The sequence below is a fragment of the Dendropsophus ebraccatus genome, chromosome 6, assembly GCF_027789765.1.
Source record: "Dendropsophus ebraccatus isolate aDenEbr1 chromosome 6, aDenEbr1.pat, whole genome shotgun sequence".
Lineage (NCBI taxonomy): Eukaryota > Metazoa > Chordata > Amphibia > Anura > Hylidae > Dendropsophus > Dendropsophus ebraccatus.
Genome location: NC_091459.1, coordinates 17,211,129 through 17,223,921, shown reverse-complemented (window position 1 = coordinate 17,223,921; position 12,793 = coordinate 17,211,129).

Here is a 12,793-nt window from a genome sequence, read left to right as displayed (position 1 = left end):
ATGTACAATATGGCTCATTTAATGTCCCCTGTGAACGCATTCAGCATTCCTGTAAGCAATTTAAATTGTAATGATCCATTAAGCCACCTGCACTGTAGTTGCAGAACAATTTCAGGCAGTAATATTTCCTATAAGAACATCATGGTGCTCTAAAATGATGTAAATTTAGAAAATGTCACAGGTCCTGCACAGGTAATCCTGTACACAAGTGAACATAGAGGCAGTATATGGTAACTGCACAGACCAGTATTTTTTCTGATTTATTTTTTATTTTTATTTGTTTATTTATTTTATTATTTTATTTTTATTTTTTGGCGTTATCAACATTCTATGTCATAAAAATTTAATTCTCCCAATAATTTTTTTTCCTCCTATAGGAGATATCTTTTTTTTGGTTTGTTTCTTTTCTTATAGATAAATTAGTAAGGCTCATGGGAAAAACTGAAATATGTACTCTTCTACCCCATGCTGTATGTCGTATTCCTCACAAGCTCCAATATCACAGTTCAATAAAACACACAACAGAAATTCCCTAAGTGTTTCATTTAATTTTCCACTGGTCTATTTAGCTGACCTTGCTGAATCATAAGGACAATGCGGGTCTATTTGGCTTTCGGTGTCTTATTTCTAAAATTCACACTTTTATTTGAAAAGGTTTCATCATATAGCTAAAATATTAATAAATAGATTTCTTTGCTACCAGTTGATACTAGTTGAGTCTAGACACACTGACTGCAACATTGTTTTTTTCATATGTTTCATAAGTTCATAATGTGTCCATGTCAAAAGAATTCTAGAAATAATGCTACATTGCCATTTGAACAATTAGGGAAAAATCTGACAGATGTTTTTATTAAGTAGTTATATAGAAAAACATTTATATACATTTATAATGACTTCCCCTTTATACAAACAAGAAAAGGGACAATCTAATGAGGAAAGCAAATAAACAAATTTACATTGTGATTAGAGATTAGTGAAGAGAATCCAGCTAATCAAAATTCGCTAAGAATCGGGCCGTCGATTCGCTTCGTTCTGCTAAGTGAACTCCTGCCAATTTGTTAGGAAATGTGCAAACGGCGGCAAATGCAGGGGTGGCCTTGAGGAGGCTGCCCGGGTGATCGCTAGATCGTCCCAGCCCATAGAGGATAGCAGCGGTCTGCGGTAGCGATGGCAGCAGATCGCAAACAAACAGCAGACAAACAACAGCAACAATCAGTCGACGTTGTTCATGTTGGCTGATCGTTGCCTTCTATTACACAGGGGCGATTATTGGCCGTAAAGGCCAATATCTGCTGAATACAGCCGATAATCGTTTCATGTAATAGGGCCTTTACTCCCTCACTGCTCATCTCCTCTTCTCAGACACCTTATCTGCAGTAATCTATTTTCACACTGACAGTTCCCAGCCTGGAGCTGTCACAATGAAACTTGGCATAGCAGAGCTGAGCACAGAATAGCAGAGCTAAATACAGAATTGTAGAGGGAAGAGCAAAGGAGCACAGTGCTGCTGGCTAGAACACCCAATCACTATAAAGGTTCACCAAAAGCAGGAAGTAAAAGCAGGCCAGGAGTATGAAGAGGGGTAATTGGGGCAGCTGAAAATACTGCTTTAAAGATATTTTGTTCTCTTATATTCTTCATCCCTTTCTGACCCCATATTTTATGTATAATCTTTTACCTTTTTTTTTCTTTTATTCCCTTTGCTGTTGGATCACTCATGCTACAGTCTTAAAAACTTGTAGCTCCTGACTCATCATGTGACACAGAGTCGTGAGAGGAATGCTTGGTGCGCAGACTTCTCCTGGCTCTTTCTACCGATCGGTATTGGACTGAACACTTAGACCTGGACCGATCGAAACTTTTGACATGAATCTCTGACATGTCAAAAGTTTTTTGAAACAACAGTGACACTTTACAGTGTACCTGTCATTGCATATAAAAAGTAATAAACCATAGCCAATATATAGTTAATACTGCCATATGTATACCGTCTATAATGTCGTTGGTTCACAGGCTCATTTAGTGCCCTATAGTGCTGCTCATGCTTCTGAATTTCACTCTGAGCCAGTGAGAGGACTCTTAGGGTTCTATTACATGGAGCGATTTTTAATGATTAACGACTAACGATAAACGATTGCAAACGAGATTGTTTATCGTTAACCTGAAATCGTTTACCATATTACACAGAACGATGGTCGTTAGTTACGATCGTTCCAACGATCGTTATTGTGATCGTTACTATGATTAATTCTTCCTTTTGATCCCCGCAAAACAATGAACAATGTGCAATTACACTGAACGATTAATGAAAAAATGCGGAACGAACGAACGTGGAATTACAGCGAACGATTTACGATAATTTTAGGTTCAGATCTAAATCAATGATCAACGACATACGAACGATTTTCTGATCGTTGCCTGCAATTACACAAAACGATTATCGTCCTGTGTAATAGCGCCTTTAGGTCAGTTCATTTACACAGCGCAAAAGGGGCACCTATGGCTTCTGGCCAAAAAGCATTTATCTTCATTGGGCCAAATGACATCACTTGCTGCTTTTTTTTTTTTTTTTTTTTTTGGGGGGGGGGGGGGGGTTTGCCAAATAGACTTGAATCTTTAATATCTTCATCCATATCCTATCACCAACTGCACCAGTCCTCTATAATGCACTGCCCTGAACAATCAGGGTTATTCCCAAAAATCAGTTTTCAGTATGTGCTAAAAGCAAATTATTTGAGAAGGCCTCTCAGGCTATGTTCACACAAAAAAAGTTGTGTGAACATCCCCTAAAGCATATTGTGATAAATTTCTGCTACATTTGTACAGTATGATAAGACAATTACAAACTAATGAAAACCATGTTTGGTTTATCTAATAGCAAACTTGATTAAAAACATGTCTATTGATTCTATTCTCTTCTCATGAACCTGTCTAGACTGTTCATAAATTGAAGTATTTTTCTGGTAAATATTTCTGAAGCCCAGAATAGTAATCATTAGAATCTGAGAGGTGTTCCTGGAAGACATGACATCTTTATTCAATTGTGGAATGCATTTAACAGATCATTGTCTACTTTTGCTTGCATAATATATTGGACACATCACGTATTTCAATGATAATAGTACAAAGTCTATAGATTATTTTTAACCATTTATAATGTATAATATGGTGTGACTTGATCCTTTCTATTTAAGATAAAACAATACACAATAAGAGCCTTTATTATTTTTATAAAGTACTTGCTAACAGCCATGATTTTGGCTCTGTACTTACATGTCCGAGCAGTAACTTGACATCTGCATTCTGCTTTATTTGGTTTTACAGTAATACCTCTGTTCTCAAACTCAATCGGTTCTGGAAGGCTGTTCCAGAACTCAACAGTTTGAGAACCAAGCTCTGTGTTCCCTTAAGGAACAATTTAAATGTGTTAAATCGATTTTTTACACTTCATGGGTCAGGTGCATAGTGCCTGATCCACAGAGTGTAAAGACTAGCAGTATGTAGCAGTGTTTTTGTTTTGTTTGTAACCGGAGTACCTGGAGGAAACCCATGCAAACACGGAGAGAACATACAAACTCTTTGCAGATGTTGCCCTTGGTGGGACTCAAGCTCTGCAAGGCTACAGTACTTACTGTAAGGGTAGTTTCACACGAACCGTATCGCAGTGGATTTTCTGCAGCAGATCTTATATTTTTTAAAGCAAACCTCAGGATTACTTACCCAAATTCTTCTATGGCAAAAATACTGTCTTCTATAAGATCTCAAGCATATATGGAGCAACAAAATGGCTGAAAATAATATATACATATATATTTTTTTTCATTATGCCTCAGGCCATTCTTGGATGACTTGCCGTTTGCTGTGGATACAGATCCTGTATGGCTGGATAACTCTAAGTAATGTATAAAAGAATATTATGGATGGGACTGTGTTTAAATTCAACGTCGCCCGTCCTTTTCTCATGTTTTAGATCTTTCATCAGGGGTTGATGACATCCCAATGGAACGGGGTTAAATATGCAAGGTCTCCAATAAAAGTGCGGTATGTGATGAGGCAAATGTGGTTATTGTGGTTCCTGACAACTATTCACCACCTAAGCGAGTGCTGCCTTAATCATCTTCGGGTGACTGACGTCAGCATACCCAGACCTGAGCACATAACTGGTCATGTGATTGGCCGCACACAGTGATGCCAGCTTGCAGATTGTTTAGGCAACCTAGCAATGCCGTAGGAGCCAGAGCGGGCATGCGAACCACCACAACACGTTCTGCTATAGTTAACGAGATGTCTCAACATGTGGACATAGCCTTATAGAAATCCTCAATGCCCTATGTAAATATTCACTTATTCCAAACCTAAATGAATGACTTATCACATAAAAACTATTTATTGTTACAAGAAAATTCACCAGCGCTTTTTTTTTTAGGATCAGCTAATGTGTTTATGTTGTACTATTTTTGGCTACATGTGACATTTTAATCACTTTTTGTTTTTAAGACATGTGATAAACGAAATGCAGTTATTCTGACACGTTTTTTTGAATTATTTTAAGAAATTTTTTATACCATTCACCACATAGATTAAATAATGTTATTATTTTATAGTTTACAGGAACAACTATTAGTAATACATTTTTTTTTCTTCTGACCTCAGCATCTAAGGGGTTAACTGTTAAGAGTACAGCTTCACTCCTGACCATTATGGCATTAAGTCCATGCCATTCAATAAACGTAACTGTATGACCATTTGCCGAAAATAATGCCCATTTGGGGGAAAGGGTTTATAAATAATAATAGTACATGGAACAACACATCTGTTGAGAAAATAAACTCTATAGTAACAGAGTTCCATAGGGAGGTTCTCTGAAGCACAAGTCTACAAACTATGAAAGCATGTATGTAATATGTAATGTAATGTGAGTAATATGCCACTATACAGATCACTAGTGCTGATCCCAACACATTTTTTATGGTGCCACTTCCTCAGGGGGTTCAAACTAACATCTGGCTAAAGCATTTTTTAACTAAAATGTACAATGCATTATTACTTATGGACTTTTACTTCTACAAAGGCAAATTGTGTCTGCATCTGTCCAGAAGCAGAGAGGAGCTCGACTCCTCTTGTCATGTGAAGCTTATTAGCCAATCACAAGATAAATAAGAATCCCTACTTATCAAAAATAGAGAGCTACTCAATCACAACTAATTAAAGGCACAAGGCTGTTTTTGTTCTCCCTGGGGCCACTCCAACTGAAATTATATTGAAACAAACTACAGATGGTTCAATGTTAATTCACCGAAAAACAGCATCATAAATCTTTATGTTCCTTTCAAGTATGCTCACAATTATTGGGCTTAGAATACAAATGAGGAATTGATACATTTCATACTGCTTTATATTCTTCTCAAAGCCTATTCATGAGCATACATTTATATTAATGCTCTTCAAGCTGCTGTCATTTTTTTTTATCTGTTTAGTAATAGTAATATACTTCCTAGATGTTTTTTTTTCCCACACATCTGCATTTTGTTTAACGCATCTGCTTTTTTAATTAAAAACATACACAAGGACCTGCACGTGGTACATGAGGCGATATGGTTTTATCAAATTATATACCAACATCCTGCCATTGGTTTTTAAATGTAGCCGAGAGGCATTAGTGTCAGTCATAGGTGTGAGATGCAGCAGCTCCTTTCTTTTTTTTTCCGTAATTTATTTCTCTCTTTTCTGAGTGGTAAGCACTCCTCCTTGTAAGACCCATGTGACTCCAATTAGCAGAAACCACCTGTGCACAAATGGCAAGTACCTCCTATTCTTCCCATTCAGTTAGTTATTGTTCACACATGTGTTGCTTGGTGGCCCCTTTCTCCGGCGCCTGCTGGGTTTGGGGGGGCTTTGGGGTTTGGTCCTGTGACAATGGGGTTGTAGGGCCATTCTATGGTCCCCTTTCCCTGCTTGCACTCGCTTTGCAGGGTTGGCGGTTAGTGTAGGGACTCATGTGAACCAGGGGATCTGCACGTGGTACATGAGGCAATATGGTTTGATCAAATTATATACCAACATCCTGGCATTGGTTTTTAAATGAACACGAACATAAAAAAATTATTGTGATTCGTTCGTGTGAGGAAAAGGGAGTATGGTTCATCAATATATTGATATAACTATATATCAATAAAGCCCATGGCTCACCATCTGCCAGGAAGCCATACTCCGCAGGGGGGGTCTAGTGTCCAGAGCCCTCCAGGTCCCTAAGTGTGAAAAGTATCACTCCTGGAGGCCAACAGGCATCCAAAAACCCTGAAAACAAATTCCCCTACCTAGATCAGAGCAAATATCTCCAGACTGAGTGGCACCATAATTCCATAATGAGTTATAGAATTTCCATGCGGTCTGGCCATATGAAAAGTGTATTTTCTGAATCGTCTGACCCACCCGAATGTCCCCCTGGGTCTCACTCCTCTTTGGGAGCCCGGGATAGGGAGATACGGAGAACTAGTAGACCGAGCTGGGTAAAGGAGTCGTGTTTGGTCTCCAAACGTTCCAGGGGCCCAGCCGGACCCAATGGTACCAGAACCATCTCCCTATGACACGGTGTTAGGAAGATATGACCCACTTTGGGGTTATAGGGGTTTTGGGCTGTAAGCCCAAGGGGGAGTAGCTGAGACCAGCCAACACCTGGGAGCGGGGCATGTCGGCCAGGTGTATATATCCCAGGGGCTAGGAAGGACCCATTGTTTTTTGTCCGGGGAGGCCATGACGATAGGTCGGAGAAGTTCCTGAAAAACCAACGCAGCAAGCACACGCCTCCCATGCTTCGCTTTACCACCCAAATTACGGTAACGACCAGTTGCTAAAACTGTCTGTGCTACCACCTGTACTTTGTCTCTGACCACTGTATATATTATTCTGTGTATATTGTGTGTGGTTTAGTGTGCCCTCAAGGCAATTAAATATCCTATTTAATCTGTGGCTGTTCTTTTGTCTCGATCAACGTACCCACACGCCCTTGTTCGCAAGCCAACGCTATCCCTCAGGGCTGGCTTCTGGCCCGATATAGTATTATTATATCTTAACGAGAAGCTGGTGGCAGCTTTACCAGTCTTCCTGTGCCCACGTGGACAGGGTGGCGGTGTAAATCAATACCCAGCTGACCTCCCATACTACTGGTGGAGTGTGGGACGTCACAGTTCGTGTTCGCCGAACATTCACAAATATTGAACATACAGTAGAAGCATACATTTCGGTCTAGAGTTACGCACTTGCGTACAGATTATCAGGTGCAAGGCTGGAAATACATAAAAGCGGAGCAATTACGAGGTGCGTAGCATTAGCGTATTTAGAGAGTAAATAGAAATGAGCAAATTTACTGAAAAAATTAAGCAAAGCGGGTTTATGCTAATATACAGCTGCCTGAAGAGTCTCCCTACTCCATCCTGTCATTGGATGCCATTAAGGCTTTTGATAGGGTGGAGTGGGGATATCTCTGGAAGACCCTGGCAGTTTTTGGGATTGGTTAGGCTATGATTGACTGGATTAAGTTGTTGTATTCTCCTGTGGCAAAGGTGGCGATAAATGGGTGCGCCACTGACTGGTTCCCTCTGACTCGGGGGACCAGGCAGGGGTGTCCGCTGTCGCCATTATTATATGCCATATACATAGAACCTTTATCTTTGTATATCGCTCAGGATAATGAGATTAAGGGATTCGCAATTAAAGGAGATAATGATAAAATTACATTGTATGCCGATGATATGTTATTGTTTATCCGGGATCCAGATCTGACGATTCCCCGAGTGATGCGGAGGATTGGTGAGTTTGGAGATATATCCGGCCTCAGCATCAATTGGCAGAAATCGTTCTGTATTCCTCTTGGACAGGGAACCAAAATCCCGGAATTAGGATTACAGGTGGTTGGTGAAAACCAGAGTTTTTCTTATCTGGGAGTGAATATAGCGGCAGATGTACGTATGTTTGGGGAATTGAATCTTAGACCTCTTATAAATAAGATACGACAAAAGATAGATATTTGGCACAGATTGCCACTCTCACAAACCGATAGGATGGCATTAATTGGTATGATAATACAGCCGCAGGTATTGTACATACTCAGAGTTACCCCGGTCTGGATCTCGGATAAAGGGTTTAGAGCAATTCAGTCTGAACTAAACAGATTGATTTGGGGCAGGGGCCGTGTCCGTATCAAATACAAGAATCTTACGGTCCAGGATCGACATGGTGGCTTTTATCTCCCAGATTTTAAGTTTTATTTTCTTTCCATGCAATTACAGAATATACAGAGGAACCAACAAACTGGACTTGGGGATATAATTAGAGGTGATAAGGAGGGAAATTTTTATAGAAACCTTATCAGTGCTTTAGAGGCGGATAGGGTAATAGCTGGTAACATTTCCTTTTATAGCCTATGGGGGAAGGTCTGGAAGAAGATTAAAAAACTTTGTAAAATAGTTAATAGCACAAGATACACTCAACTGTGGGCTAATAGGAATCTGGGGGAACTACACAAATTAGATGACTGGGAGTTTTGGGCTAGATATAACATTAAGGAAATTACACAAATATTCACACTAGGTAAATTGGATAGTTTTTCCACAGTTTGTAGCTCTTTTTTTTACAGGAGCGACAGTTTTTTCACTATATGAAATTAGCTCACGCGGTTGGGTCCACTCCGAATCGAGACATTTTTTATATACAGGAGCATGCACTTTTTGATTATATGAAAGGAATGAAGGGTGATAAACGCGGAGAGGTGGGAATGATGTATCGGGTTATTTTGAAAATAGGCACTTATAATATTCACCAAAATTTTAAACACAGATGGGAAAGGAGTTTGGGTCCACTTACAGATCAGGAATGGGCTAATATAATGGAAAATGTTAAAACTAGTACAATTAATGTGGAACATCGACTAGTCCAGTTCAAGATTTTACACTGGTTACATTATTCCCCAGCTTTCCTCTACAAGATAGGGAAAAGAGACTCTTCTGGTTGCCCTAAATGCGGAATGGAAGAGGCAAATAATATCCACTTGTTATGGGAATGTAGGGAAAGTCAACTGTTTTGGGGGGAAGTGGTAGATTGTATTAAAGCGAGACTAGGGGTGGAGGTTCCGTTCACGCCGGCCTGTATAGTTATGGGATGCTCTCTAGAACTTATTTCTCACCAGTTTATAACTCTAAAGGTGTTGATGGCTGCTCGAGTAGTAATAATGAGGCATTGGATTTCAGCGGACAGACTGAGGTTAAATGAATGGTTAGCGGTTGTTAATAAAATCCATTCCTACGAGAAAATTTATTATTCTCCGACAAATAAAGGCAAGAAGAACTACCAAAAAATGTGGGGAAGAAGGAGCCAAAGTAAGTAATCATCTGTTTTTTTTTCTTCTCTCTCTTCCCTCCGCAGCGACGGCCTTGTAGGTTGGGGGGGGGGGGGGGGTAGGTTTATTGAATAGATCCGGGATGGCTTGTTAGGTGTATATAGGCATTAGTTTAGGTTAAATAATGTATTTGGCCAGATCTCATGCTGAATAAGGGTGGCATGTATCAGTAAACCTGTAGACCTGCAACATAATTCTTGATATGAATCCTGAAGATAAAAAAGAGAGAAAGCGAGGGGCGCTTCCTGGTGCAATAAAAGATAGTAAGGGGTATGTAGGGGGGGGGAGGGGGATGAGTGACACTCACCTATTAGAGTTGTGCTAAATGATAGGCACAACTCTATGAAGAACGTACGTTCTTGATATGAATCCTGGAATATGTTCAGTTAGACTGGTAGGATTTGCTAAAAAATTTATAGCAAACGAATAAGATGTTATCTGTATGTGGGTGTATTGAATACTGATTAATGGAAATGTTTATGAATCGCCATTGTATCCCTTTGGAGTTGTATGTATTTTGTGCCACTCCCTGATTTTAACTATTTTATTGTTATATATTTTTTCTCTAAATAAAAATTACTGGGGGGGGGGGGGGAATGAAGCAAAGCACTTCATTAGTTCGGCAATCTGCTTATTAGCCGGCCGCTTTTGAAGTCTATGCTGCTGCGTGCCGCTCCACCCCAGGTGCCTGGAGCAGCAGGATCCAGTCCTGTGAAACTTTTTCCTGGACTGGATCCAGCTTTTTCAGGCACCCAGGGTGGAGTGGCATGGACTTCAAAGGCAGCCAGCTGGTAAGCAGATTGCTTAGCTAACAAAGCACTATGCTTTGTTCATACTGTAAATTCATTTATCTCTAGTGGTAATCAAACCAGATAAAGAGATAGATAAAGAGAATATTGTGTAAGACAATACCCAGTAACTTTTTATGACATTCAATCTAGATTAACACCTATGGAAGAGCTTCAGCAGTTAGTAGAAGAGGAATTATCGAATCTGCAGGATAAATATACAGTAGGAAAATGAAGCATAACCTATACTTGACTGAAAAACGGAACTCTCAACAGTACCAGATAATCCTTATATTATATTAAGGGTTACAGATAAAGGAGGTTTGGTTAAAATATTGGATGCTGACTTATATAAAGTGTAGGTATTGAATATGCTTTTAAGTAAACCAATCGCCCTCTTTCCGGTTATAAAGGCACTAGCCGTGCCCAGTAGATGTGGTCATAATGTATCCAACCATATATTCCTCCTGCAATCCGGTAACTATACATGCGGGAAAGATGACTTTTAATGTATTCAGATCTCTGCTATCTAGGCATCGGGTGGAGAAAGGGGGGTAACTAGTCGTGGCTTTTTGCCTGTTAGCGTTTTTTGTGGGGGTGATTGACAAGAAGAGAGACTTCTATGTCCCAGCATTGTGTGATGTAGAAGCCTCTTTTCCAGCAGAGAGTGATGACAGACAGCAAGAAAAACAAATAACAAATAACACAATGTAAAAATTCAGTTGTAACAACATATACAGTACTATCAGTTACACAAAAATAATGAATATACAGTGGTACTTTGGTTAAAGAGTAACTTGGTTTAAGAGCGTTTTGGTTTAAGATCTCACAGTTTTTCAGTTTTGACTTGGTTTAAGATCATTGCTTTGGTGTAAGAGCTCCCTGTACTGGGTGGGAGGGAAAGTGGAGGAGGGGCATGGTCTGCATAGCGGGGTCTACAGCCCTGTACTCTGACCCAGGAAGTCTCCTTCACCTTCCAAATCATGGCAGATCCACTTCAGGCTGGGGCTTACATCAGAGGACAGGACTGTGGAGGTAATCTCTCCATAGCTGTAACCCCTCTCTCCCCGGACAGAGAGTGCTGCATGTATGTGCCCACATATGCCCTGCTCATTCCTTCATGCTCCCTGCAGTCTCTGTCCGCCCTTGTGTTTCCCATCCTCTCCATTCCTGTACAGTAACTTATAATATCACAGATTCTGCTGTTTTTTTAATTTTTGTTTATTTAGTTTTACATGTTATTCAGAATAATAAATCATTATTTTTGGGTGTGGAACAAAATGTCTGCATTTCTATGATTTCTTATGGGAACATTTGCTTTAGTTTAAGAGTGGATTTGGATTACAAGTGCGGTCCCGGAACGAATTATGCTCCTAATCCAAGGCACCACTGTAATTTAAAAATTTTTTTTTTTTAATTGAACTAGATATAACTGTATTACATACAGACCCCTGAACACTGGCAACAAAACATCTCCTAGTTAATAAATCACTAAGGAAACACATTAAACACAATTATTACCTACTACAGGTGCATATATATGTGCAATCACAACAGATGTGGCCTGTGCAATTACACGTTGGAGAAACATCCATTTAAATCTACTACTACTGACAAAGAGCACTAAGTATATCAACTAATACATTGTTATTCTCACCATGTAGTTTATTTCTTGCAACAACTGCAACTCCCAAAATGTCAAATCCACTACACGAAGACATGAGTTGTAATAAATTCAGTAAAGGTTGTGTCAGTACATCTAATGCAACCTTAATAGATCTGGGCCTATGTCCTTTTACTAACTAGATCAAAAATCCTGTGCTTTTTAACATCATAACATATCTTAATTCAGGTCAAAATACGATCATACTTCTTGCATATGTAAAATGCCAATTGACGTTTATGGAGAGTATTAATGTGCTGTGCCATAGTGACACTCTTGGGAAGCTTATTCTTTCACAGACCAAAGCCTTTACATTCTTGGATCTTAGAGTAAAGACCTCCCCTTCCTCTAGCAGAAAGAAAACTGAGTCTGAGTTGACCTCTCAAGTGGATAGGATGAGCTACCTGCATTTTCCCTCAAAGGAAAAAGGCCTAGATTAGCCACCAAGACCCAGGATTGCTTGGGGCCCTTCTAGCACTTGTGTAAAGCCTAAAAAATCCTGGTGTCTTCAACTAGTGCCATCCCGATAAAGCTTCCTAGTAAAAAATATATAGGGGGACATGTATAAAAAGGTGTAAATGCCCTTTTTTAGGTTTAGATGGACCAAATTGCCTGGACTGGGACACACTCAGTTAGTATTTTATATCTGCTTTACCACCTATGCAAATAAAAATTACTTTAATTGCAACTCAGTGCGGAGTACCTATTTCCATACTATATATATATATATATATATATATATATATATATATATATATATATATAATATTAGTATGGAAATAGGTACTCCGCACTGAGTTGCAATTAAAGTAATTTTTCAGCTCTAAGGTTTGAGTGGAGTTTATGGACCAGGAGCTTCACCTGAACCACAACTCACACTTCATATCATAAAGACTGTAAATATATATATATACATTTACAGTCTTTATGATAGAGAAGGTTAGT